The sequence below is a fragment of the Podarcis bocagei genome (assembly GCF_964188305.1).
Source record: "Podarcis bocagei genome assembly, chromosome: 11".
NCBI classification, from domain to species: domain Eukaryota; kingdom Metazoa; phylum Chordata; class Lepidosauria; order Squamata; family Lacertidae; genus Podarcis; species Podarcis bocagei.
The window spans coordinates 37204547-37230992 of record NC_138136.1 but is presented as its reverse complement, the minus strand read 5'-3'; the positions used below and the strand labels follow the sequence as shown (position 1 = coordinate 37230992).

Sequence of the window (26446 nt, the reverse complement as noted above, 5' to 3'; positions counted from 1 at the left end):
TTACAGCACAACTTGGATTCTTAAGATTGATCTTGTGCTCAGGAGTTGGCTGTTAAATCTTAACTGTATGTAAGCCATCTGGAAAATCTCATTACTGAAATCAAATACCTCAAAAGGAAGAACTAAGTTTAGCACTTCATGTGTTAAGTTATCATACATGCTGTGAAATATCCAGAATGTTAATTTTTCAGTGAAGTAAACAGGTTCTGCTAATGAAATGTTCTAAAATTTGGAGCATGCACTGTGAAATGCTGAGTGATTTCTTAACTGCTATACCTATATTTTTACATTGCATCTAAATTATTTTCCCGGGTATATCCTGCATTTATGAAGGGATGCAAAGTTTCAACAAAAGAAATACAAAACAGGTGAGTAAACTGGAGGGTACTTTTTTCATGTGCTGAATGTAACTTGGGGGATGATGTAATGAGGAACAATCCATCAGATTATGTGATAGCAGTAGAAATTAGACCGATAACATTTGCATTATCGAAGTCTTATGGTGAACGTAACATTTCTTTACTGAAAGCTGCCCACTACATTCCATTACCAGGTGCTGGTAGCCTGGGGGGGGGGAGGAGTTCTTGTTCTTGACATATGCAACTTGTTCAGCCACTGAGGGAACAAGATGCTGGACGAGATGGGCTGTTGGTCTGATCCAGCAGGCTCTTCTTCTGGTTTGTGGTGAGGCTATACAACATTGTGTTAAACAACTGTTGTTCCACACTTTCCAGTGCATTTTCCTGTCTCTTTCCTACCTCTAAAATATCAGGTTCTTTTTGGGGGGGAAGTGAGTCCCAAATCCACTTCAATTGCACAACTTAAATTTGCCAGGAGGTGATTGAGTCTCTCCCACAAAACACTGAAAGTCTGGAAGTGACCTAAAAATTTATTATGACATAAGATTTTATGCACCACAGCCTACTTCATCTGGTGAAATGTAATCCTAAATTGCGCAGCATTTGGTGGTGGTGGGAAGAATGCTTTCTGAGTGAAATGGAATGCTAAAAGAACACAGTGACAATTACCTGAAAGCAAGTGACCGTTTAATATTACGATGTCTTTATAACATTATTAGAAGGTTTGAAGGGTTTTTGGCAATATTGTTGTTTGAAAATGGAAGTGAGAAATGTAAAACATTAACACTCTGATCCCACGCATGTTTACTTGGAAGTAAAGTACATTAATTTCAATGCCAGTTACTTCAAAGTGGGTGTGCTTAGAGTCACATTCTTCTTATGAAGGAAAATCATAATAATGGCTTTTGTAACTTGTTTATTTGTTTCCCCTCCTCTGGTGTGCATTTTATTATTATTTCAGTAGAGGAGTTTGTTGATTTCTTGTTTCTTATTCTTACTGTTCTTTGAAAACATATGTTTTTAAAAACCCACGTATCTCATGTTTCAAGAACAAACATTTCAATATTTGGAAAGGAGTGACCTAAGCAATGCAGAACAGGGGTGATCTCATTACTGGACTTTATCCAATTTTTGTAGGCTATAACTCTAATATTTTAAGCACCCTAGTCTCTCCCGAGTATATTTCAAGCTGTGTTGTGTGAGATGAGATCAGCATCTTGCATCCAGCAGAAAATTACTGCTTAATTACTAGCAATAAATCAGTGTAGCTTTCTTTAAAAAACAAAACAAAAACAAAATTAAAGTTCACTATGTAGCCAGAACCACGAATATTACTTGAGTGATAATAAATGGACAAATACTATCTTTTTGGGGGTGGAAGGTGTTTTTTTTAAAAAAATGCTCACTTTTTAAAATTAAAAAGTCTATATTTAATTGTGATGTGAAAAGTATAAAAGACAAACACATTTAGAAATAATATTCAAGAAAACAAAGGTGCAATAATCCTAACTAGTTTGTTTTGTTCATTTGCTTTTTAAAAGTATGGTATGATGTATAGCCACTAGATAGGCAAGAGTGTTGTTCTAAAATGATAGTTGAGATTATGGAAGTCTGTTATTTATTAGTTTGTTGTTCATATGAGAGATAAATAGCTATCACATTTCAAAAAAATGAGCCTTGCTTGTTTGCACTCCCCAACCCCTAAGAGTCTGCTTTTGGTAAGTGATTTTTTTTCCTCAGAGGGAACCAAGTACTAGATCCTCCCATCTAGTACTATCACTTCTGCATTAAGTAGCTTGATGAAGTTGATGAAGTTTTCCAGGAATATTGAAAAATCATTAAGAAGTTAAGAAGAGCCCTGTTGGATTACACCATGTTGTTTCCCACAGTGACCAAACAGATGTCTATGGGTAACCTTGAAGCAGGACATGAATGGAATATCCCTCTCCTGATCATTGTCCTCATAGTCAGAAACATGCTGCCTCTCATGCTGAAGGTAGTATAGACTCCATAAATAATACTCATTAGGTTCTGATTGTACTTACTAGTGATTTGCATTCCCCATTGACTTCATTCATTAACTCCTGACACGGGCATGCTGTCCCATAACAGAGAGTTCTCTGGGCCGTTGCTTATCTGTCAAGGAACCTCTGCATGTTGCAAAGAATTCTGTGGATGGGAAAATGTTATGGGACATTTCATACAAGATAACTCAAGACAGCTTCTCCCCTTAACCTAACCATTCATCTTACCAAGGAGGCTTCTCTGGTGCTTAAACCTGATGCCTTTTTGGTGTGAGGTAAAGTCCTCCTTACTTACTGAGGCTTTTTAAAGATGTGCGTTTTTATGTTTGTTAAGAATTCTGCAGTTAAGTATAGTTTTTGTATGCAATTTTTAAAATCTGTGACCAGAAAAGGGTGATTGTGCACACAGAAAAATAATGCATTTGAACACGAAAGTTTAAGAACTTTTAAAGGCCTAAAACTTTCACTAAACAAGAGCACATTCTTTCCCACAGTTAATGTTGTTTTGTTTGTTTATTGGGAAAAGTCAGTGCTGTGAAGAACAAAAGGAAATTCAATACTTGGGAGGTAGAAAACAACTATTGAAATCAAACTGGTTTTCAAGATCAAACTAAGCATTTTTCTTCCTGGAGATTGGATGCACATCAGGTCACTTCCTGGAGCTGTCAGATTCATTATAAATGTAAACGGTTCTTGAGAAGGGGGACACATATGCTGAGGCAATATTTTTTTTACATAGCCATTCAAAATTTAACATTTTTAAAATGTCTATCCTCTGGTGACTGGCCTTTGGTTTTCCTTCCTGTGAATTGCCACATTTTAATCCCCCTTATTTAATTAAGCTGTCAATCATTTTGCTTCAGTGCTGGGGCAACCTGGTCTTATCCAGGGTTTTTGTGGCACAAGTTCCTGCTCCTGCTCCAGCTGCTAAAGCAGCATGCTGGGTGAAGTAAGTGTTCTGCTCCCATTCTTTCCTGAAGCACTCCAAACACCCTTCTTAAACAGGTTTTCCTGGTGCAGGGACACAGCCAGATATACAGGGAACCTTTTTTGGCCCTTAGGATGCTGCACAAGGGGCCGTGGGCAGCCTCATTTCTGTGCCATTCTGTGACATATAAGCACTGAAGGAGGAGGAGTCACTGCCTCAACAGGAGGACAGGAACGAGCTTTCCCCTTGTTAAGCAGAACTTGGAGCTGTATGGTTAACGTTCTAGGCATTTTGATCATGGCACTAATGAAGTTCAACTTATTAAAGATAGTGTTTTCATAGGAGGAAATCCAATGCTTGTGCCATAGCTTTTGATCTAGCAGAGGGAGGGAGGGTGATTCCCCTTTCCCCGATTCTTTCTTTGTACTACAACTCCCCCTGCCACCTTCCTGTGATGGCCTGGGACTCGGGCTTGGAACCAGAGGAGACTCAGTCTGCACTGGATTCTTTGCCTCAGGCATCACCTGAACCAGGTCTGGGGCCGGCTCCTGAAGAGTCCCAGTCTGCACAGGTTCCCCTGCAACAAACACCAGCTGGGCTGAGTCAGGGGCCTGAGCCTGCCCTGGCTCCAGATGCGGGGATTACCTCGTTGCCTTCAGCTGGGCCATCGCTTACAGCTGCTTCACTACCGGTTTGGTCAGGGGAGGCTGAGGTGACCCCTGGGTTTAGTAACCCACCAACGTCTCCCAAGCTGCAGAGACTAAGGTCTGAGAGAAGGAGAGACCTGAGTACTCGCAGGAGGAGTGCTCACCTTCAGGTGAAACAGGGAGGTGAGTCACCGGGGGATCAGGACCGGCCGCTACTCCGACAAAGATAAAAGGCTGTTAGACCCCGCCCCAGGTTGCAGGAGCAACATTGCTGTATGCTAGATCCTGCCTGAGATCCTGTACCTGTCCTTGCCTGGTTTCCTGCCTCGTGTCCTGCCTTGGCCCTGTTGGACTGACTCCTAGCGGAACCTTCGGATTCTGGACCGCGTTTCACGGGTTACCCCTGGGCCCAGCACACTTCCAAGCTGTTCTGGAGCATCTCCCAACTCTCTGAAATGGGGCTGTAGTAGAAAGGGGAAATAAGAGGATGTAGCCTCACCTCCTCCTATGTTAGCAGATTTCCCCACTGGATTAAAAGCCATTCCACAAGTGGAACAACAGCGCTGGATGCCACTCATTGTGTTATAAGAAATACACACATAGACATCTCATTTTGCTTGCTTTCACAAGCATGCTTGACAACAGTATTTACCAAGAAGAATGTTGTGGTCTGAAGGGTCTCATGAACATATAAATAGAAAAATCACAATAAAAAAGCTGTCTAGTCAGAATAGGATCTGTTGCATAGGTCTTGGAAAAGAAAGAGGGAGAACATAATCTGCATACCTCCAGGCTCCTTGAGACTTCAATTGGCCTCTGATTGCTGGAGTTCACTAATACTCAGGTTGTCTCATTCATGCTGAAACCAAACAAATTCTGTACAGATACACTCAGTGAGTAGAGCATCAGTCTCTTAATCTCAAGGTCATGGGTTTGAGCCCCACTTTGGGCCAAAGATTCCTGCATTGCAGGGGATTGGACTAGATGGCCCTCACGGTCCCTTCCAACTCTTCTATTCTATGAAAATAGGCCAGAATTCTGCAGCCAAAAAATTCTGTGCAGGCTCATAGGCACACATTGCCTTATTGCCTAGAAGCTGCACAGTTTCTATATTGTTCTCATGCATGGATGTTTTACTTAAGGATGGACAGACCAGTCTATTTCTGGTCTGTCAGTTTTTCATGTTTATTCAGAAGTCTGTTCTATCCCATTTCACCATCTATTGCAATTTATGGGGGGAATTGCATGATACTAAAAATTTAAATAAGTACCTCGATGCTTAAGTATTTTATAAATAAATAATATTAAAGTTTGTATTTTATATCACTGCATGGATTTCTAAAGTACTCTGTCCTAAAAAACCCCCAACAACAATGTTTATGCATTTGGGTACTTCTTTTGAGTTGACAACTTTATTGTAAAACTCGGGAAAGTGTGGGATTTGAAGGATGATTACATTCCAATCTGTGCATTAATTTGGGAAGTGTGAATTAGGTCAGTTTGTTTAAAAACATAGATCAATACTTTGCTCCATCCCTAGTTTTATATACAGTTCTACATCATTGTAAATGTAGCCTGTTGAAAGGCATGTATAAATTTTGCATTCCACCCCTTCCACCAATAGATTTTTGTAATTTAAGTGCCGATGTCTGATGTCACACAGCTGCAAATGAGAGCACATTACAGGGCGTGGATGGGGTCCTTTCTGCTACTAGATGGCTCATGCAAAAGTCAGTCTTCCTGGAGGCTTCTATAATATGTACGGACTGGGTTTCGTAGAAAATGCTCCAATTCGTGTGAGCTGGCCAGTGGAATTTTCAGCAATGCGAGTGTCAGTTTTTGATTTTATTAGACTGACCCACCATACTAAGCAGAAAATACTCTGTTGCTGCTGCCACCATTGATTTTCTCTCAGCTGTTAACGGCACTGGCCAGAGTTTCAAGTCTTTACGCTTGTTCCAGGTGACTGTGCCACAGGAGCTGCTGATGAGTAGCACCAGGCTCATACTTTTCAGCCAGCTCCATTAAGGCCTCATTCTCACTGTTTAATAATTGGATTTCAAAGAGAGTCATTGCTTCAGATACAGTCCATCTGTTTTTCCAAATGCCCAGCTGTAGACATGTGACATCCCCCTTCTTTCCACATTGCTCCCTGCAATAACAGGTTTAATTGTCCCAGGCTCCTAAGAAGCAATCTGATTAGCAGATGTTAAAAGGGGACGGTTTTCAGCAGGTTCTTGGTGTGAAGTGGTAATTTGAGAGGTCTTGTGTATGGGCTTGCAGAGGTCTGATTGATGGGTTGCCTGGCTTTGACTCTGCTAGTGCTTTGGAAATTACATCATTTCCCACCCCCTCCTCACTCCATTTGAGGCCAGGTGGAAATGTTTATGTGGAGAGCAGCCAGAGTGCCATTTGTACAGCTGGAAGCCTGCTGCTTCCCATAGCAAATCAAGACAAAGTACAATAACTCCTCCCTCAGCACAAGGAACACCAGCTGCATTCAGGTCTTCTCACTGTATGAACGCAAGCCGTCTTAAAACATAAAAGCCCCTAACTTTTTAATTTCTAAGACTCTGCAAAACATTGCAACACTTGATGCTTGCTTTTTTTGCTATCCTTGCACTTGCTATCCATTCTTTGTATTTGTTTACCTTGCAATGTCTTGTTTTGCACGGGCTTCTGAAACAGGGTGTTGTTTTTAAAAAAGTTTTAATAGAATGAGATTTGATTATAGCCTAGGTGCAACGCAAACATATTATTATTTATTAAATGTGTATACTGCCCTTCATCTGAGGGTCACAATACAAAAACATTTTTTAAAATTGCATAGAAACAAACAAAAACAATACCCCTGCTCAGGTCAAAAGGCCATAGCTGGTTTAATTAGTCAAAGGTCTTGGGGGGAGAGAAATGTTTTGGCCTGGTGCCCAAAGATATGTAACAAAGGTGCCAGAGGCAAGCCTCCCTGGGGAGAACATTCTACAAGCGGGGAGCCACTGCAGAAAAGGCAGTGTTGTCGCCCTCCAGACCTCTTGTGGAGGAGGCACACAAAGAAGGGAGTTGTGCTAATGATCTCTTGAACATTTTGGATGCCTTCCAGAGTGCATGTCTGACTGCACTCTGCTTTCCGTTGCCCTTGTAAAATGAAACCCAAGAGGACATCCTCCAAAGGTCCCCAGCTGCATTCGTATTGGCTGCATTTATACTGGAGAAGGTATTGAAACATTGAAGAAGTTGTTGGAAATTTAATCATACCCAAATGATTACATTTGAACCTATTTTTCACTTTTCAAAAAATAAGTGTGGGTTTTTTTTTTTAAGTCTGGCATTATGATTTTCTATCCCGAAAACTATCTTCAGTGCTCCTTCCAAATAGCCCCCATAAAATGATGGAATTGCAATTGACTTTCCGCTGTTTTGGACATGACACTTCTTCTGTATGTTCTTTCCACACTACTGGCAATGACATAGCTGCTGTGCAGGTGGAAGGGGAAGGTTTGATTTCCCTGGGGAAGCCATTTGAAAGAAAAATTCCGAGCGAGCCTTGCTATTTATTTCACATCAAGTGTTTTCATTCCATTGAAATACAGGGTGCATCATTCAGCGCAATCTCCTGCTTGATGTAGGAAATCCTGAGCATCTCTAACAAATGGCTGACTAGCCTTTGCTTAAGATTTCCAGCAAGGATGAACCCAGCACTGCCCCTAGGTAAATAGTTCCATTGTCAAATTACTCTTGCTTCCAATACATTTTTATTATTTATTATTTATTAAACTTGTATACTGCCTTTCATCCATAGATTTCAGGGTGGTTCACCCCCCCATAACTCATCATTTATTTCACATTCATGAGATGGCAAGAAATACATATGCTACATAACATTTTTCAAAAATGAAACTAAACACCACCTTCTTTCTATCAAGAGCAATCGGGAGCAAGCAAGCTCCAAAGTTAATCTGCAAGGTCAGGTTTCTGCCTCTGCAGAAGATCCAGGGTTGGAACACCTGAGGTCATTCCTAAAGTCACAGTCCAATGGAGTTCCTGAAGCAGCCAAGCTGTGGTCCATTAACAGAGAAACTTGAGCAGGCACGGAGTCTCTGCCTTGCTTCCCTTTTATCCTTCCCAATCTTGATAGCTTCACCTGAGTTTGCTCCAGTGGAGCCTTTCCACTTAACAAAACATGTGATCCTCAGCTACTCAGCTGAGTGACCAAAAACCTCCTCCTAGACCTAATGAGCCCCATTATCTCCACCTGGTCCACTAGTGAGCTGGGCTGTGTTCCCTTGTCTGTCTCCTGGAGTGCATTTCCTGTTGTTCCCAATGCCTCAGAGCCCACTGTGTCTGCAGAGATGGGGGTACCTCTGCTTCTGGTGATGTGTCACCTTCTCCTGGCTCCCCTGAACAGTTGGCTTCCCCTGCCATGTCCTCAAATGTCCTGTGAGTACCTCCTAAAGCCCTAACCTCCCATTCCCTATCTTCATCTTGTTCTGGTGTGTACCAATAGTGGCTACACCCCTTGCCAGATCCTCTTCCCCTTCCTCTGTGTTCTGGCAGTTATCAATGCAACCCCATCCTTTACTAAGAAAAAAAAATGTGGTCCTTAAAGTAGCATATTGGTCTGTTACCACTTTCTCTAGGATAGGCTTTTAAGAGTCCTCTCTGTCTTTTTTGTTGCTTCTTCCATTTCTTCAGGCTCTGAAGACATTGCCATTACTTCTTCCCGAATTCTCTTGCTTAGCTTGTGCCCCCTCAAGAGGAGGATCTGCACTGGGACCAGCCGCTCCCTTGTTTACAGGCCCAGGTTTTCCTTCTCCCTTGCTCTTCTTCATTCATTCATTCCCTGCTCCCGGAATTGCTTCAGTTGCCCATCCGCTGTCGAGTCAGCTCAAACCCGAAGTTCAGCTGTTCAAGATGTTCATCTGAAAGCTACCTGTCTTGTCAAAGGCAAAAGGATTCTTTGTTAAGGATCTTTGAAGCAAATGCTGGACCAAGGGAGGAGAAAGTCTCGATTTATTGAGCAAAATCATTTCATACACATGAAGAGTACAGAAACCCTCCAAGGATGAAAACAATTCCTCCTTTGCACAAGGATAAACCGGCAAACAATAAATGCAATAATACCAGGCCCTCTTTGCATAAGGGTAGACAGGCAGACAATAAACAACCTTAACACAGAACACTAACCACACAACCAACAACCCTTCCCTCCTCACCAGGGAACAATACCAGACATATGCCAGAATCCCTCCTTCCAGCTGCAGAGACCCCAGGGGTAGCAGCAGAGTAGATCTCAGTCTGGCCAGTTATGCAGCAGTGTGGGTCTGCATTGAAGCTCTTGGCCCAAGCCCTATGGTTTTTATATGCTCCAGGTTATCAGTTTATTACATGGTGTTCACCATGCAAAGGTTATAACGTATGATAGGTTCTCCTATCGGATCTATCATTACCCACATAAAACAAGCGCCTCTACTTTCATTTTTTTAAAGTTGAAACTGTAAGGCTAATACATATACATCTTTGAAGTTTGCATGACTCTTCCATCCTCTAAAAGCTTGGGCTTTCTGCAGGAATAAGGAAAATAGAAAAAGAAAAAAACAAAGAAAAAGAAAACAACGGAGGATTGCAAAAGGTTACGTTGTTTGGATCCCTGTAACCTGAGTGTGAGGAAGGCATAGTGATTCCAAACTAAATGCCTAGTGTGAAAGCTGATGTGTTTGTGGAACTCCCGAACATAGTGCCCATGGGCTACTGCTATTAGAACCCCTCTGCCCACCAAGATCTCTGCCCTACCCATTTTTTTAAAAGTGAAGGTTTTTTTTCTTTCTTGTTTTGCTTTTTGTTTTGAGGACGGGGTTCTGGGCACCACCAGCATCACTTCTGTGAAATGTGTATTTTGTGATGCCCAACACATTTTCTTCGATTTCCAAATATGCATTCTGGCCCCAAAATGTTGGGGAAACCTTGCTGTAGTATATTCCATAGAATGTGTAAAATGTAGTGATATTCCATTCATGAAACAAAGGTATTTACAAGATATTATACTCCTCTCCTAAACCTGACACCTTCTATAAAATACACTAAAATGATCACTCAAATGTTATAATGTTTAAGTTTAATTTCTTATAATTGTAGAAGTATTTTGATTTCTTTTATAGAGTTTTTGAAGGTTGTAAATTACAGCATGAAAAATTGACCATGGGAAAGGTGTGATAAATTGCATAACTTAAAATTATTTGGGTGCTTTTTTGGGGGGGGGGAATGCAGGGCTGTGAAGGGATAGATACATAGCTACCTAAGTCATCATTGATATATCTTCCCTCTTTAACAGAAATCTATTTAGATAAGAAAATATTGTAAATGGCTGTGGATATTATCCAGTGTCCATTTATTAATTTTTTAGAATTCATTTTGGAGTTTCTAGAGGAAGATGATGGGGGAGGACATTCTGACTTAATTGACATAGGCTTTAGGACTGCGCATTCTAATCTAAAGGAAGGGAAATTTATTGCAGAGTAGTTTCCTATCTACACATGTTTTAATATTAAATCTGATTCTTTACTTGGATTACTGTCTAATTAGTGTAGGATTAAGTAGCTCAAATATTAATTAACTTTTGGATATGCTACTATTTGGTCTTGTGTTTAATCATCATCTTTGTGCCATAAAAACAGAAAGCCTGTAGCTTAGCAGACTGGTTCTAAAATCTGTTGTGAGAATTTGGGATTATTTTGTAATACTCTTTTCTAACATTTTGCTAGATATCTTGCCCACAAAGATCTGTCTTTGAGGCTGTACCAAGAGACATTGTGCTTTCCTTTAGCTACATGTGCTTTTCTCTCTGCCCCCATGCTCCACAGCCAATTGGTTGGTAAGGCTGGTGGCTCTGAAACTAATTTTGGGTATTGGGTATAGACTTCTTAGAATAAAAAAAAACCCCAACAATTTATAACTGTATAAATTTAGAAATTAAATGTGCCATTTTTCATAATAAAAATATGCTGAAAGCAGTATTCCAGCACCAAAATGTTTTTTTTTAAAAAATTACATTTATATTACCTTTCTTCCAGGGAACTCAAGGTGGCATACATAGTCCTCTCCATTTTATCCTGGCAACAGCCCTGTGAGGAAGGTTAGGCTTAGAGGCTATGATTGGCCCAAGGTCACCCAATGAGCTTCATGGTTGAGTGAGGACCACGAATAACCATGTCTCCCAGGTCCTAGTCTGGTGCTCACCACTACATCATGCTAGCTTAGCAATCAAGGATTGCTTTAATGGCACAGAGCGATGGTTATTACATTTCATTTTGTGCACAAATGTTTTCTTAAGTTTGTCAAAATGAAAATGGGTGATGTGAGCATTTGAATTGAAAGTGGGAGACAGTTTCCAGATAATTAATAAGTAATGCAAAAAAAAGTGGGTTTGTTCTGTAGTGGCACTCAGTACCGGGACCACATTTATAGAACCAGATCTTCAGATTGTCGTCCTCTTCCCTTCCATTTCTGGGGACAAGTGGGTAGAATTAAAGAGTCCTGCTGGCCACAGGTGGGAGGCACAGCTCCATTTTAAAGGACAGCTGAGTGGTTCTAAGTCAGGCATATCCAACTCCTAAGAGACTGTGATCTACTCCCAGTATAAAAAAAAACTGGCAGTGATCTACCCATTGTCATTGGACGGAGGAGGAGCATGCATGGGGTGGGTGGATTGCCCAGAATTGTTGAGCTTTTTGGGGGAGGATTGCACAGGGCTTTTGAGTTTTTTCCACATAACTTTTTGTACATGATAAGGATCCTGTGATCTACCAGGATCTGCTGGGGATCTACTGGTAGATCACGATCTACTGGTTGGACATCCCTGTTCTAAGTGATTCATTTTCTCCTATGGGCAGGTGGGAGGAAGCAGCAGCAGCAACAACAATAGAAGCTGCATTGCATCTGGTTCACTGAAAGGAGCACTGGAATGGTGGAGTGCTCAAGAGAGCAGTAGCAATCCCCATCCCTAACCCAGCCTTTCCTCCAAGGGTGGACTTAAAGTTCTCATGATTCATGATGCTTGGAGGCAAAGCAGCTCAGAGTCTTCTGCTTCTCCCAACCAGGAACCTCTGTTCAGCAGACTGACCACCATGAAAAGCTAGTTTTCCTCCAGGGAAGGAGCTGGAGCAGGTTTTCTCTTATTCTGTTTTCCAATTGCTCTAGACTTATTTGCAATACTCCTTGCTAATACTTAACCGTGTTTCTTATACCTGCTGTTTCATATTGTACATTTCCTTTAAAGTGGCACTTAAAGCAGACAGAAGAGGAAAGCCTTTCAGCTCTTTCAGTGAGGGGGCAGCTTATTGAAGGGTCAGGGTGCTTGTAAAGCTCTTACAGCGAGAAACCTTTCTGTTCGCATATGAGTTTTCCTCAGTCAGAGAATTGTTTACATTGGATAATGTTCAGTCATGACTTTTGCTACCTGCATTCTTAAGTTGGTATAGTTCCCGGAAAGCTGTACCATGTAATTCTTCTTAGAATGCATAGATCAGTTCTGTGTTGGAACCATTAACTTCCCTTCTATGAAGGGCCCAAGGAGGTGTATATTCTATGCAAGTTTAGGGAGGGGCAATCCCCTGAATGAGATGCAGAATTCAGCTCTTTGGTTTACATCTCTCCCTCTCCCTCTCTCTCCCCCCTTATAGGGAAAGTTTCTTTCTATTGCATTGCTGAAAATAGGCTTGAAAACAAATGGATCTCAGGAGCTTTAAGGATGGCAGACTGGAACCCCTAGTGATCAGGAAGAGGGGCTTCAGTGTGACACAATATTCCTTTCCTCTCCCTTGCTTTAAGTAGCATAAGAGAAGTAAATTGAACTTTGGCAACATGAGTAGAATTATGCAGATAGGTATAAAGGTATAAAAACATTAATAAGTATGCGCTGGTAGCGTTCACACATCATGGTTAACTGTAGTTAATGATTTACCACGAACAGCTCCTACTTCACTCCATTCCCAGTACAAGCAAGAACAACAAACTGCAATCCCTACTTAGTGTTACAGCCAGACCAGGGATCATGGTTAGTTTTGCTCCAAACAAACCATAGCTAGTTTACTTGAACTATGGTTTACTATGTTGCATGAATTGGGCCACTGTATGCTGAAACAGCAGCACAGTACTGTTTTTGTGTACAATGGAAAGAATACAGTGGAAAGAATACACACGTACATTACAACAGCCTTGAAACCAAGTTTATCCAATCCCCGGGCCCAGAAGACCAAAGTTGTGAAAACTGATTCCTGTTCACCCAGCCGGTTTTATACTGCCCTAACACAGCATTATCTGAGGGCAAATAATATAGTACTTGCTGAAGCTGAGCAGGTTTAGCACTAATCAGCGCCTGAATGGGACACTTCTTAGGAACCCTACATATGCCATATTGAGCCCCATTGAAAAAAGGCGTGGTAAATGTGTAATAAAACCAGGTATGATGTTTAAAACCTTTTTTTAATCTTGTGCTGAGAGTTCACTTCCTTTAAAAACAACTAACAGCATCTTCAGGGGATATGGTCAGAACTGGATGACCAGTTGGGATGAACTAGGCAAGGTGGGGTTTAACATTTCCCCTGTACCTTTTTCCTGCTGACATTTCCGCCCCCAGCAACTACTTGAAACATCATTTACAGAAAATAAGAGCGACTTCTGGGAATTTTGAGGGGAATCGTTCATTATGTAATCGGAAGAGATAAAACTAATCCTTCACCCACCCCCACACCTCATCGTGGAGCCAGGTTGAGCTGCTCCACATCAGCTATAAATTTTAAGAGAAAAGCAGCTAAATCCTAAATACAAGAGTCAAAGGTACTTTTAACATTGTGTCTCATTCAAGTCACAGGGAAATGTATTAATGACTAATCAGCTTTGCAAACAACAGTATCTTGAATTCTACTTAGTAAGTCTTTGTAAACATTTCCAGCAGCTGAAAACCCTATGGGTATTCCCTACAGCTTCATAAAAGAAATGTAGGTCTCCCAGTTCCCAGTACCTGGAAGCAAAACATTTTTGTACTGCTGTCGGAACAAGACAATCCAGGGCCCAGAATGTCCACTAGCAGCGTATGTACTTGTCAGAAGGCACCTTCTATCTCCGTGCTTTGCTTGTTAAAAATTTAAACTACAATCATATGCACACTTACTTTAGAGTCAAGTTAATTAAACTCGGCAGGACTTGCTGTGCTTACTCTGGAGAAATCATGCAAAGGATTGTTCTTAAAATGTTTCACCAGTGAGTGAAACATACATACAAGCTTCTACTCTTTTTCTAGTCTCTGACACAATGCCTTCCCCACAGTCCTAGAAATTGGTTATTCCACTCACTCTGATAATTTCTGGGTAGGAGGATAGGTCAGCAGTTTTGTGAACTAGCTATTGTGTGTATTGTGATCCTAAATGCACTTACAAATAGTATTTACTTGTGAAGAAATCTGAAGTTGGCTATCACATAGCTGTAGTATTCATGGCTGCTATGTTGGGGGACCCCAACTATAACACATCAAGTTTTAAGCCTGAAGCTGTTGGATTCTTCAGATTTAACATACGTTTTCAAGCAACTTTTATAGGAATAAACGTTGAATGTTGAAAAATATTTATCTGCAGATTATTGGAAATATTTTTGGATAACACAAATATGTGCCTACAGAAATAACTGAATGGTTGAGTGATTCATTCTGGATCACTCAGTTTAAACAACTTGGGACCTACGGTATTGAATGAATCAGAGAATTTTAGCTATATCGGCTGCAGGCCATAACTCTTGAAACTGGCATGCTCCAATGGGATTGGCACACAACTGCTAGATTATCTTGTCTAATGTATCAACCTACAATGCTTGTTCGGGACGTGGGTGGTGCTGTGGGTTAAACCACAGAGCCTAGGACTTGCCGATCAGAAGGTCGGCTGTTCGAATCCCTGCGACAGGGTGAGCTCCCGTTGCTCGGTCCCTGCTCCTGCCAACCTAGCAGTTCGAAAGCACGCCAGTGCAAGTAGATAAATAGGTAACGCTCTGGAGGGAACGTAAATGATGTTTCAGTGCACTGCTCTGGTTTGCCAGAAGCGGCTTAGTCATGCTGGCCACATGACCCAGAAGTTGTACGCCGGCTCCCTCGGCCAATAAAGCAAGATGAGCGCCGCAACCCCAGAGTCAGTCACGACTGGACCTAATGGTCAGGTGTCCCTTTACCTTTTTACAATGCTTGTATAAGATCCCTGCAATGACAGTGTAACATATTTTGTTGCATTGCCCTAGTACAGCAGTTGGTATGCACTCAATTGTAAGTGCATATTGACTGGCTCTACAAGTCTTAGGATCAGAAAGTAAATCCCCTTAAATCCATGTGTCTAAGCTTAACTGGGTTACCAATCATAGTAATTAGCTGTTACCTGGAGCTTTTCATCCATTTGGGGAAGGTATGTATTTCATGGTTCCTTTCTGAAAGCTGATGTATTTACTCAGCACCATCATGTTTTACATCGGTAGTATTAGACTTTCTACTGTTTTTCTTTGCTGGATGTTAAGTGGAGATGTGGCATTACTGAAGTCATTCTATATACATTTTTTTTTAATGTGCATAATAGAAACCAGAACATGATGACATCTCTTCCCTTACGTATATAGGTTTCAGGCTGGGAAAGACAAACTTTTTCCAGATTGTTGTTAAATGCTTCAAATGTCTCAGGATGAGGAAGCTCTTGAGTGCTACGATTTTATTGCAGTGTTCAGAATGATTCGTAACAGCCTGATTATTAATTGCATGGCAGGCATCCCTGCAATAGGATTCAATACTGTTGTTGACTAAGTAAGTGCAGGCATTGTATAGATAGCTGTTTTCATGTTCTCTTGCAAGAGTCCTTTTTGGTTGTAAAGCAGAAAGTGGTGTGGAGAAGCTATGTGATTGGAATGTTGCGATGTACCATAGGGCTGCCTTTGAAAAGTCCCATGCATAGTTCAGCTGATCCAGAATTCTGTGGCCAGGCTTCCAAGGTCAAATTACCGTATCTTTTGCTCTATAAGACTCACTTTTTCCCTCCTAAAAAGTCAGGGGAAATGTGTGTGCGTCTTATGGAGCGAATGCAGGCTGTACAGCTATCCCAGAAGCCAGAACAGCAAGAGGGATTGCTGCTTTCACTGCGTAGCGATCCCTCTTGCTGTTCTGGCTTCTGAGATTCAGAATATTTTTTTTTCTTGTTTTCCTCCTCCAAAAACTAGGTGCGTCTTGTGGTCTGGTGCGTCTTATAGAGCGAAAAATACGGTACTTCCTTTATTTCAACAGTTTCTCCATTTGCTGTTTAAAGTTCAGGTGGAAATGTTAAACAATTTGGAATCAAGGCTACTTTGTTAAGGGTGTTGGGGATTGTGGTTTGGTGAGGCATATACAGTTCCCAGGAATCTCTGGAGGAAGCGGTCTGCTTTGAATGTATGGTGTGTATGCATCCCCCTGCCCAGAGGCCACTCTAGGGGAGTGCCACTGGTGCAGCTGCATCTGGCATGGAGTGCTGGAGCAGGCTCCACTACTTTTACTTCAGTGGAAGGCGAAAGGCAGGGAGATGCTGTATTTTGGGGGAATTTGATACGCCAAGGTCCACCACTGCCCTGTCATTAAGATTTTCTGAAGAGGCTCTCCTCTGTGGCCTTTTAACATCTAAACTCTCTTGGACATGGGAGAAGACTTTCTCTGAGGTTACTCCAAAGCTATGAAACTTCCCAGCTATTGAGGGCTTCCTTGCATTGTCTCTGCAGTCCTTCTATCAGTATGCAAAGATCCTTCCTTCTCTTTCTTACTAGGTTGTCACCCTGGCACTTGATCTGTAAATTATGATCTGCGATCTCTTATCCTAATTTTTTTGTATCCAATTTTTTTTATTAGCCTCTTGGATTTGCTTGTTTTTATATTGAAAAGTGGGTACAGATAACTTTAAGTAAATAAAGTAATAAATACATGTACAGATGCACAGATGTAGATGGATTTCATGCTAGTGCTGATTATTGGAGAGAGAAAGTATTGTGTCACATATATGTATCTATTGGGCATAACATGTTCCCAAACCCTTATGCAGCCATTTATGTTAGCAAAGATTATCTAAATGAGTCTATATAAGTTTTCAGCATCTTGAGCTATAATCACAGATACAGGTTTTTTTCCTGTGAAGGCAGAATTACATTCTAAAATCTAAATGACTATCTGGTGAAGGAACAAAGGAAGTTGGAAGCTAATTTGTGCCTTGGCACCTTCTTCAGAGGCTTATGGAAGTCTTTTGATAGTTATATTCTGTTAAAAGTTAGTAGCCCTAATTCATAATTGTCCTTTTGAAATAGTGGGTGGTGAGAGAAAACATCAAAAGGAACCAAGGACGAGATAATGGTTAGGAAGCATCAAATGGGCGGAAGTATCAAATGTGATCTAACACATATTCTGTGTGCTGAATGTTTTTTGAGATGGCTGATGCTTTTCAGATGGTTGAATTTACAGTGCACATATCATCATATAACTTTTCCCATTGACTTTAAAGAAGTCTAGAGATAGCTTCTATTGACTTTGCTAGAACAATATGCCACAAAGGATTCAAGGCTGCCATCAGAACATAGCTACCCATCAACTCCTCCTAGTCTTTCTCTCTGTAATGAGTAGATGAACAGAACACATTTCATGATGTCATATTCTGAGTTTCTTCTCCTTACTCCAACTCACTGGCTGCTTCTTATAAAGGTAAGGAAATGTGGAACATGCTAAGACCATGTCACACATTTTGTTTTTTCCAAACTAGAGGGGGTGAACATAGTGTCCTCCAGATGTTGTAGACTTGTACAACTCCTATCATCTTCAACCATTAACTGTGGTGGCTGGGGCTGATGGCATCTGCAGTCCACAACCTCTTGTTGTCTGTTCCTGTTTTAACATTAGTGATGGGGAGACATTGCTGTTTTAGGCTGCAGCCACAAGTCTCTTGATATTGTCTAGCTACACTCTTAGGATGTCAACAATATACATTTATGCCAGTTTCCTAACTCCCTTATCTATCATTACTTCAGCTAAGAAATCCTTGAAACTTCAGTTCAGTGCATGAACACAGGATCTCTAATGGAATATTTTCAATAACCTCATAAAACTACAATGAGCAGGTTCCTTTGAGGGAAAGTCCAGCAGCCAAATCTGTTCAGGCAAAGATACATTCTTAGTAACATGACTAGACACTGAACTTAGATCATTAACTGCTTTGTTTACTGCTTTTGTCAACAGAGAGGCTAATTGATCAGTTGCTTTAAATGCAAGTCTCCAGTTCTTGCCCATTAAAGGATTCTGTTTTGCTTGTGATACTGCTGTTTTCAACTTGCTACTGATCCAAGCAACAGGGATGAAGCTGTGTTGCTTTTCTTGGAGGTACTGGAAATTCCTCTTCTCTGTGATGAGAAAATGAATGGTACCTTTATTTGGTTCTCTTTATCCATGGTGTACATGTTAGCATTTATAAATTAGAGCATTTTTTATTTACTGCTCATCTGAATGGACTTCAGCTGTTTTTATTTTTCTCTTTTGCTTTACATGCTTTTTTATTATTTTCTATTGTACTTTTATCATTTCTTGCTGCTTTGTTACCTACCCTGTGAACATAAATTTGTGTTGAAGGTGCATGATATAAATTATGTAAATAAGTGTATGCATGAATGAATTCTGGGATTTAAAGCTAAACTAAACGATAGATATATATTTTAACATGTATTATAAACTTACATTTCCTCTCATAATTCTGGCTGTGCAGCATAATTGATGTGTAGCCTCTGAAGTCCATTTGTCTTATTTGGGAATTGCTTTTTTGTTGACTATCCAAATGGCTATAGAGTAGATTTTGTTTCTTAAGCAATAAAGAAGGTGTGCTTCTCTCCCGTTCAGTGTGGTAGTTAGATCATTTTAGCCTGTAGAGTTAATGGCCTTATGGGGCACAGGATATTTTTATGGTAATGTGCATTACTTCACTTGCGTCAACATGTGCTGCGCCAGCCTTCCTGCATTTGGGAAGCCCTCATGCTAATTCTGCAGAGTGGAGCCCTGGGTTTATGCCCCAAAGTGATGGCTTACACACAACCCCCCAATAAAGTTCTAATTTCTTTTGTGATGCACCCAAAATTTAGGAGGAATTCACTAAGTTGGCTAAGTTCTTTTTCCATTATGAGCAGAAAACTTGCTTTCATAGGGAATTTTATGAGGAATTAAGTCAAGGGAAGTGTCCATTTGGACCCAAAGGCCAGTGCAGGTTCAGAAAAAAGTGTTTCAGAATTTCTGGACAACAACCATTGGTAGAACAAGCTCATACCTGCAGACAAGACAATATGTTATTTGGCTCTGATTTCTGTATGGACTGCAAGTTACAGGATGGATTTGGATCACATGGGACACCTAAAAAAACACCATTGTCTTAGTATTAGTCTGTGGTGTCTCTCCCCATTAAGAGGTTTTTGTTTTAGGCTGATAAAACTGTTTTCCAGACTGATGATGAAAAAGAAAAATAAGACTTACTCATCATCTTAAGTACTTTTTCAGAAGATTGCTAATCAGAGTCTCACATCCTGAATACCAGACAAGCTGAGAAAAGACCTTAGTAACAGAGTGGGTTTGTTTTGTTTCCAAGACACATTCATTTTATCTGTGTACTAATCCTCAAGACCCAGCAGTACTGTGAAAAGATTGTTACTTAGACTTAACAGTGAAAATGCCCTTCTGGGAATGAAGACTTGATAAATGGTGGCTTTGAAGTTTGATACATGAGTTTTCTTTCCACAAGTTGTTCTTCCCTTGATCTAAATATCTTTCTGATTATTTCTGATTATGAAATTTTAAGTTGAAAGCATGTTATTCACATCTAAATGTCCATTTAGCAACTACACCAATAAATTATAGGGCAGAGTACAAACTTAGATAAACTTTATTCGCATTAGCCAACAGCCATAGCAACATAAAACAAGCAATATATACAATTTAAAAAAACAACAATGGGTAAAAGAGGCATTCAAATGACCAAGATTATCGTTCAGATAGTGGCCCTTAATCTCTTTGCACCCTAAACCTAGCAACCTTTGCTGTTGTCTGATCATTTTGATCTGATAAAAGAAAGAACAATGTACATGGGCGGCCTGGGATGGTAAGTAAGAGTGGGGTGATGATCTAATTCCTCAGATCTTTATAAAGGGGACAGGACAGGAGAACATGAGCCACTGTTTCCAGATTGCCATCTCCACAGGGGCAGAGTCGTTTTTCAGTTGGAATCTTTTGATATCTGCCCTCAAGTACGGCAGAGGGCATCACATCCAATCTGGCCAGTATGAAGGCACGTCTGTATTTTGGGATAGTTAATTTATACAAAGATGGTGCCAGGGAATCAAACTGAGAAGGGGGGGGGAGGCATACCAAGGAGAGCGTTTCTTTATAATGGCCAGATTGTTCTGTTGCTCTAAGTCCTTCAGATGCTGTCCAGTTAGCCTTTTTGCTTTAATAAAGCCCATCATGAGAAGCTGATGTGGGTGGAGTCCGCAGGAGAGGAAATTTTGGTGCACAATTTTAGACCACACACTTTTATGGGGGTCTTTTGTTACTAAGGGCAGTAGACTGGGTGGATTTAGATTTAGACGGAGCCACTAATCAAGAGTTCTTTGCCAGGACCGAGCTTCTACAGAGGGAAGACTTGCCTCCAGCCGTAATGCTGCATTTGGGACACAAGGTGATACAGAAAAAAATCTGCCTTAAAAATTTGGATTGGACAGTTTCACGAATTCTACAATGATTACCCGTCCAAATTTGGGCCCTGTAAAGTATCTGCACCACAGATTTGGCTTGAAAAACTTCTAGGGCTGCTGGGATGTATTTGCCGCCCTTCGTATGGAAAAAAACGGGACAGCATCTTAGCACTTTGGGCTGCTTTTTCTTTAACACATTTTTGGTGTACATCCCATGACCCCGATGACTGGAAGACTATGCCCAGGTATTTAAAGGCTTTAACCTGTTCAATTGGGTGATTGTCCATACTCCAGCTATGTGATCTATGTTTCCTTGCAAAAACCATGACTTTGGTTTTCTGATAGTTTAGCACCAGCTGTTCTCTCCTGCAATATGTTGAGAATTCTCCTATCAACCTTTTAAGGCCTATTTTTGTTAGATTTTGTCTTAGATGTGCCCGCTTTGAATGTCTCTTTAATACCTTGTGAGTTGGCTTTATTTGTTCCAGTTGTGGCAGGAGATGATAATAGATTAAAAAGTTTCTGCCACTGCTTCTTACAGGTGTGGTGAATTATCCTGGACATCCTTAAATTTTGTAATGTTTTTGCTTCTCTTCTTCTTGGGCTCTGATTCCCCCCCCCCATGGTTTGTTGGTATGTAGTGTGTGATTTATAGCATCGGGACCAGAGGAATTGTTCATTTTGTGGTCTGATGCTCTTTCATGTTGCTTAAAATTGTCCACTAGGGTCAAGAGGAGCCCATTTGTTATCGCTAGAAAAAAAAATATATTGAGGAGGTCCGTGCATATCTGATGTATCTGATCCTGCAGGTACTTGCCCCACACTTCTATCCTATTTTCTTTAGAAGTGGGGCACTGACTATGATGGTTTTTTCCAGGATCCGGGGATGGCCTTTGAGGCTTAACATTCATTGTATTAATTGTTTTTGTCTTTGTGACATTTTCTACTAAGGCAATTTCTTGAGCCAAGCTTGTTGAATGGTTTGTACTCTCGTGGTCTATTTGTAGTTCTTTGAGCTGTATTGACCAGTCCAGCACAGGGGGAGGCAGGGGGATAACCTCGTCTAGGGAGCTCTCATTCTGAACTCTCTTGCTCACTTCTTTTTGGGGGAAATAACTGGTGATTTTGCTTTGCCTCCTTCGTGGCTCCGTAGAGCTATGAGGCAAGGTTAGCGTGATTCCCAGGTCCTTACAGTTCTTCCTGGTACAGACCATAATAGATATAGGGCATGGGGTAATTGAATATCAGCAGTTCTCTGATGACCCTCTGTTCCAGGGGAGTTTAACCTTGCCTTGGCAAATGCCAGTCCAGGCGCTAACACTTAAAGAGAATCACTAGCAAGGGCAAGGATTTACAGTAGTTGCCACTGAAGCTTACTGATATCTCCAACAGATGATAAGATAATAGCTGATGCCAAATAAAAATTATTGAGCCAAACTTGCTTTCAGTTCCTCAGGTAATCAGCCAGTTCTAGTTTCTAATTGCAACAGAGGACTTGGCGTCTTCGCATAGGGAGTGTTTTAGTCTCGTTTGCTAATAAGCCTCTTTGCAATATTTATTACTGGAGGCAGGTTGTTGAGCCTCGCTCAAAATGACGTTGTGAGCCTTGTGAGGCTATAGAAACTTACAGAGTTTAATAATGCCTCTCATTCGGGGGGGCTGGAAGGGAGCTCAGCTTGCTGCAACTTCCTGCAGCCTCACGATGGAGGTTGTTAGTCCGATAAAATAGCAGGGTAGAACAAACTTAAAGAAGCAGCCTGTACCCATTTGGTTGCAGTAGCACAGTCTGAATAATTGATCAAAAATTGTACAATCCCTGTTTTCATTTGTACAAACTCTTGTGAGAGCAGAGTTTTAGTCAGAAGAGTCTAGGGGTTCTCCCATGGTTTACTATAGACCATGCTTAGAATTTCAGTTTGGTAGAGCGGCTGGGTTGGAGCACTCTTCCAAGAGATACTTAGGCCCTGACCAAACTACAGTTTCCAGTCTTCCTTTGGGGAGTTTCTGCACTTAAATGTAACACTTTTCAGAATGTGTAAATTAGCTTCACTGGTTTATTACAGAAATCAGACAAATTCATGGAGGATAGAAGGGCTACTAGACAAACCAAGCATGCCTAAATCAGTATTGTCAACATTCTGGATTAATTAACCATGGTTTTTTTCAGTTTTGGAAACAATGGTTCAACAATCCTGGAAGCATTCGATTGTGACACATAGTAAGAAACTATGGCTTACTGGGACCACGAAAATGTGCAGGTTCCCAGAGAGGAGGTCACACATACTTTGCTCCTTTTTGGTCCTTAGGTCAGCTGATGTTTGACTTAGCATGTCATCTGAACCTGGGTTAAACTCTCCTTAATGACAATCAAGAACAAATCAGATTCTGCATTCAAGCAACATATTGCTTGGATTAGCTGCTCTGCTGCACTCAGCTAAAAGGACCTGGAGAAGCAGCCTGGCTTCTGACTTCTCCCCAGGAGCCAGCATATTCACATGTTTGGCTTAGCATTAAGTGCAGATATGGCCAGACAAAGGAGGAGGAAAGGAGCTGTGTGAGGATGGAGCTTCTGCATATCTGGGCTTAATGAGAAATGTTATGTCTTAACTGGGCCACCATGGTGTAGGGAGATCCAAGATTCTCACTAGATGACCCCGGCCATATCTCTTGCAACCTAACCTACTTCTCAGGGTTGCTGTGAGGGTAAAAACAGGAGTTGAGGCAAAGCAAATGTATGTTTCCTGAGCTCTTTGGAGGAAAAGCAGATGTAAAATGTAGTTAATTAATACGGAGATGTGATGAGAGCAGCAGATGAATGGAAAAAAGTTATGTCTCATAGCTGTGGTTTTGAAGGGTTGGGACTGGTCCACCCAGTTGTTAATTTGCCTGTGTTTCAGATTTTGATTTGCAAGTGGTGGGTTGCAAGAACTTTGTGTAGGTGGGTTGCTATGCCTTCAGCACATGGGAATACTGAGCAGAGGTTTCTAGTAGAGGTAGAAGGATGGAGCCAAAAACCATTTTCATTGGCTGGTGTCCTAAAAAATGGTAGGGTGTATTCGTAACAGAATCAAATGTACCATGAAGCGCTCTGATAGTGAATTAAGTTCCTGAGCACCTAATTTAAAAATTTAAAAATACAAGGCTTAGGGTGCTTGCTCCCCCAAACTGTCATCTGCACCTGAAATGTCCTCTGATGTCCCGTGAGTACCTCCTAAGTCCCCAACCTTCCATTCCCCATTTTCAACTTGTCCTGGTGTGTACCAATTGTGGCTACACCCCTCGCCCGGATCCCCTTCCCCAGTGTCCTGCCAGTTTAGTATACTCCATTATCCCCACAAACCCATTCTTTACTAAGAATGATACATGATACATGTGTGAACCGTGGAAAACAAAAGAATTTGGATTAGTCACAAGCTGTCAGACCAGGTGCAGGTGCAGGGCAGCACTGTAGACGCAGAGATGAGCAGAAAATTTAATTCTTTATTCAGGACAACAGCCTACAAGCAGAGAGGCCTCCAATCAGGACTGGCCCCTATGAAGCAGTTACCAGGACTGAAAGTCTTTATCTTCTACTTCCCACTAAGGCTCCTCCCCATCCAGATGTTTTCTGAGAAGCCTCAAACTCCGCTAGGGGGAGGGGAGGAAGCTGTGCCTGCTGTTCTGCTACATGCACAGCTCTTTTTGTCCTTGGAGACAAGGGGAAGGGGAGCTTAGCACAGCAGGAGTGGCTTGCTCCTGAGATGTTTGTATAGCATCTGTCCTGTCCTTCTTTCCATCAGCTTAGTCTGAGCTGCTTTCCACCCTTGGCTCCTCTTGCTCGCCAAAGCCTGTTGCATCTTCAGCATCCAACCATTCCTCCTGTCCCACCACTACTCCACTGGCTCTGAGCCTTTCTGCTGGGGAGGTTCCCCAGGTGGTGCTTCACACCACTTCTCTTCTGACACAAACTTAAAGAAGCATATTGGTCTATCACCACCTTCTCTAGAATAGGCTTTAAAGAGTCCCAGTTCCTCTGTACGTTTGTTGTTGTTGCTGCTGCTGCTGCTTTGTCCATTTTGGCAAACTGAAGAAATTGCCATTGCCATTCCTTCTTCCCAAGATGAATTCTCTTCCTTAACTTGTGCCTTCTCTTGCTTAATTTGTGCCCGCTCAACAGGAGGATCAGCACTGGGGCCTGCTGCTTCCTCATCTGAGGATCATCTCCCTTCCTCTTTTCTCTTCTTCACTCATTCTCTGCTCCGATTCCGAACCACTGTCTCCTGGTGCTGCTTCAGTTGCCCATCGGCTGCCGAGTCAGCTCAGTCCTGAAGCTCAGCTGTTAGAGACATTCATCTGAAAGCTACCTGTTTTGTCAAAGGCAAAAGGATTCTTTGAAGCAAATGCTGGACCAGTGGAGGAGAAAGGCTGGATTTATTGAGCAAAATCATTTCATACACACACAAGGGTACAGAACCCCTCCAAAGGATCAAACAATTCCTCCTTTGCACAAGGATAGACAGGCAAACAATAACCAAACCTTAACACAGAATACTAACCACACAAGCAACAACCCCTCCCTCTTTACCAGGGTATGATACCAGACAGATGCCAGGATCCCTCCTTCCACTTGTATAGAGCACAGGGGTAGCAGCAGAGTAGATTACAGTCTGGCCAGTTACGCAGCACCTGCAGCAGTGTGGGCCTGCATCAAAGCTCCCCCGATGTCCTGGCCCAAGCCCTATGGTTTTTATCTGCTCCAGAGGTGAGGCTAAATGACCTGGCTATCTGCACCTGTCATGACTGGTACTACCTTCACCTGGTCTGAGATTCCCATGATCCAGGACAGCAAAGCAATCAACCCACAGTAGGCCATCTCCAACAAATAGGAGTGCTCCTGCAAGCACTTAATCCACCATTGAATGAAGGGTTAATTGTGCAAGACTGCCTACACCCCCTTGATTACAATTCTTCCGCATTTCCATTACACCAGTCTCCTACAACTTAAGCCTAACCGTGCCCTCAGGTGCAGCAGAAAACAAGTCTTTGCCCTGACAGATTTTGTGGTTAGATTTTGTTTGGATCAGAAATGTAGATTGGAAATGTTTAATTGGCAGGGTGGTGGGAACTACATTGGTTAAATGGTGGTGAGAAAAGGTTCACTATTGTAGAATTACACTATAATTTTGCAGCACTATAGCACTCTTTCCTTTACATAGTAGTTCACTATTTTTTTAAAAAAACCAACATTAGGAAATCAGTTCAGTGCCAGTTAAAAGACTGATTTTTAAAATGAGATGATTCAGTGGTGTCCACTTTTATGTGTCTTGAACTATGATAGGTTCTCTGCCCATCACTGCCCACATAAAAACAACCCTCTTCTTTCCTTTTCTTAAGGTGAAACTGTAAGGCTAAGTAAGGCATATGCATCTGTGGAGTTTTCATGACTTTCCAGCCCTCTAAAAGGTTGGAATTAGAAAAACCATTGTGAAAACAAAGGAGGACTGCAAAAGTTTATGTTGTCTGGACCCCCATAACATATGAGTATGAGGAAGGTGTAGTGATTTCACACTAAATGCCTAGTGTGAAAACTGACGTGTTTGTGAAACTCGGGTCCCTGTGCAATAAAACACAAACATCTGTAAAATAAATCATATTTCAGAATAAACCCATTTACAACATGAAATGAGTTCATGGTAGATTTTCAATATTACGAAAGGGAATAGCGCACACAACATCTAGTGTTTTTTGCATTATTAG

At 41.5% G+C, this 26446-nt stretch overlaps 1 protein-coding gene across 1 annotated transcript in view; it reads left to right on the top strand.

Annotated features, from left to right (window-relative positions):
• Positions 1-309: 309 nt before the first annotated feature.
• Positions 310-26446, top strand: part of LHFPL2 (LHFPL tetraspan subfamily member 2) — a 63703-nt gene continuing 37566 nt past the window's right edge. The window contains exon 1 of the mRNA XM_081213227.1: positions 310-368. The gene's annotated coding sequence lies outside the window, so the exon portion shown is untranslated. The remainder of the gene's footprint in view (positions 369-26446) is intronic.